General features: G+C 35.7%; 1 protein-coding gene and 1 pseudogene across 1 annotated transcript in view; both read left to right on the top strand.

Annotated features, from left to right (window-relative positions):
- The window catches only part of LOC119589123 (molt-inhibiting hormone-like), a 34,746-nt gene that overhangs the window by 27,340 nt on the left and 4,348 nt on the right, over positions 1–3,058 (top strand). The gene's annotated exons all lie outside the window — the stretch shown is intronic.
- On the top strand, positions 1,301–2,301 carry LOC119589357 (annotated as a pseudogene).

Consider the following 3,058-nt stretch of genomic DNA (forward strand, 5'->3'; position numbering starts at 1 on the left):
TCCGGCTACGAAAAAAGGAAAAAAAAAGAAAAGAAATATGATAGCATAAAATTGAAGAGGCTAGTGGGGCTGAGCAGACTGTTTTTTTTTTTCTTCTTCTTTATAATGAAGCTTCCACATATGTCTAAATATGTGTAAGTACTTCTCGTGTTCAAACTTCAGGATTTGATATGCAACTATGTTATCATGAGCTGCGACAAGCTGGAAAAGGCTGAGACACTACTTTAAATGTTGCGTAATTATGAGTTTGAAAGGGGCGATGTTTCTGAATGTCTGAGCAATAGATAAAACAATGAGATGTTAACAGTAAAGTACATAATGGTTGTAAGGACTCAATTACTTTGAAAATAAGACCCAAAAATGTGACAGAATTAAATATTTTCCTTTTGTTATGATTGTCAACCCAAAAGAAAGCACCTTAAAAGTATATCCCAGAAGCACATCTCCCCTTTTTTCTTGTTCATGCCATGATCCGAAGTTTATACGTTAATGGAGACACGTAGATAATTGTTCTCTTGGACGGACCGAAGAAGATAACCAAAATGTGGAGTAATGTTTGCAAGGGCCACAGTTTTTTCTTTCCTGTTGCTAATTGGAAGGAAAGCGAGGATCCTAAAGAGTTATCGGAAAAAAAAGAAAAAAAAAGATCTTTGTATGCCTTATTATTTAAAAGGTAGTGTGATCAATGGGCAGCGAGCTGTCTGTTATGCAACAAATGTGAAAGAGAGTACGTGTTACATGTTCATCAGAATCAGTTTCCATCTTTGTGAAAGAAAATAACAGTGCTTTTGTTTCACCACCCCCCTTCAGTGACATTTTTAACCAACACCTTAAATATGTGACATTTCTTTAAAATCCGACAAAAGAATTCATGATTGTTGATTGTTCCAATTCTATATGCCTACCTCTATTTTATTTACCCAAATTACATATCTTTAGACGAATAAAATTATTCATATTTTTCCTTTCACTTATCTAAAGAGAAGATCTTATTTATATGGCAGATTATATCTGTGCATAAAATGCAACATTTTATCCACGTTTTTACAACACACACAAAAATTACACTATCAGCATGCTTGCATGAAAGCCAAGAGATCCACTTTTCGAAAAAAATAGAAGGTTGTCAGACGAATTTAGAAATTTCAAGCTATCTGTATGGGCGTAATTACTGCTCTGTCACAGCGGCGTATCATATATAAAGGTGGAAGCATCCCAAACCTCAGCACTACATTCCCGCTTTCCGGATACACTTCCAAATCAGGCACCTTGATTTTACTTGTGTTTGCGTGTTTTAACCATGCGATGTCCTAGCAATGGTAAGGGTGAAGAGAATTGTTTATATGCGGAAATTGGTTCCTTATACTCTGGTGACCGGGATTCGTCTTTTTTTTAGCTACCTCTGTAAGATCGTTATTTTTTTTCTCTGCAGAGAACATGGTTGGCGTTTGGGTTATTGTACTATTTGCGACAAGCCTCCCCAGCATCGCCTCGGACAGTCTCACAGTGGGCACCTGTAGAGGGAGAATGGGTAATCGTGAGATCTACAAGAAAGTTGATGTGTTGTGAAGACTGGCTAATATCTTCCGATTCCCAGGATTGGAAGGTTTGTGTAGGTGAGTTTGAATATAATTGCTAAAGGTTTATGCACAAGTATTATATAACGTTGAAATTTGTATAGGCAATATTATATGCTTAGGATGTATTTGTGCATACTTTCCTCAGAAAAAAATATATAACCTCTTTGTCATCAAGAAATATACACTAAGAGATACTATGGAAAGTATAATTATCATCCATATCTCTTTTCAACGCATTCAACAGAGATCGGTGCTTCTACAACGAATGGTTTCTGCTTTGTCTGAAGGCTGCCAACAGGGAGGACGAGATCGAAAATTTCAGAGTGTGGATCAGTATTCTTAACGCCTGAAAATGAGGGTGAGGCCAGAAAGACCAGACCCCTTCCTCTCATTAGGCTCACTCACATGGGCCAACATCCAGAACACTCGGCGACCAAGGATAATCATCATTGCAATTCTTCACCTTGTTTATTTTGGTTTTCTGTTAGGTTAATGGAACCCTCAAATGACATTCCAGTCTGAGCCTACAAGGTCTGGTTGTCATGCAGAGTATGTATAGGAAAGATTACATGTGAAATATTGTGTCTGATCTGCAGCCTATCACGACCGAGATCCCTGTTTATTTTGCAGTTTATATATTGCACTAATCTGAATTTGGAAAATAAACAAGCAATATCTCCTATGTATTTTAATCTACAGATATATTGTGTGAGCAAGATTTTTCATGTGATTTGATTACTTCCTCATGTTAGGATGAACATAAACTGGAAAGATTTTTTTTACTTATCCAGAGGACTAATTTGAGAGAGATGAACTTGTGACTGCTACATATGGGTATTATAAATGGTAACAGGAATAAATAAAACTCAAATTCAAATGTTTATTCGTAAAATCATATAGAGCGGTAAAAAAAAAAGAGAAAAATAAAATAAAATCGTAAAATCAGAAAATATTACCATTAAAAAAAACAAATGCATCATTAAGTTAAGAAGAAACATCTTATAGGTCAAAATTATCTAGTTTTTACAAACATCTCTGGGTAAATCATTGATTTCTTCTAAGGTCAGACCACAATTCAAGGTAACCTCTTGACATAGTAATAGTTCCTTGACAAGACTGCATCTCTAATCAAAATAATTATTACTGCTCTTTATCTTTTCCCAGTATATAGTACATATTCCTATACCTACGAAGTCGATATCGGAATTAGATCTCGTCTTTTGTCAAACAATCTGATTAACAATGTACTAAGTTATGACATTATCCAGGATATACCAGTACCCTTAAATCAACCGACTTTGTCACTGCACATAACAGAATCATTACAGTACCAAATCTCTCCTCTCCACAGTTAAGGTGTTGGAGAACATGCTATGACAATGTAGAAATAATAAAAACGCCTCTAAGTAATGGTCGCCAATTTCACTAAACACTTTGTATAATCCTTGCCCCAATAGGGTGCCAAGTCCGATTCTAGG

The sequence above is a fragment of the Penaeus monodon genome, chromosome 25 (assembly GCF_015228065.2).
Source record: "Penaeus monodon isolate SGIC_2016 chromosome 25, NSTDA_Pmon_1, whole genome shotgun sequence".
Taxonomy (NCBI): domain Eukaryota; kingdom Metazoa; phylum Arthropoda; class Malacostraca; order Decapoda; family Penaeidae; genus Penaeus; species Penaeus monodon.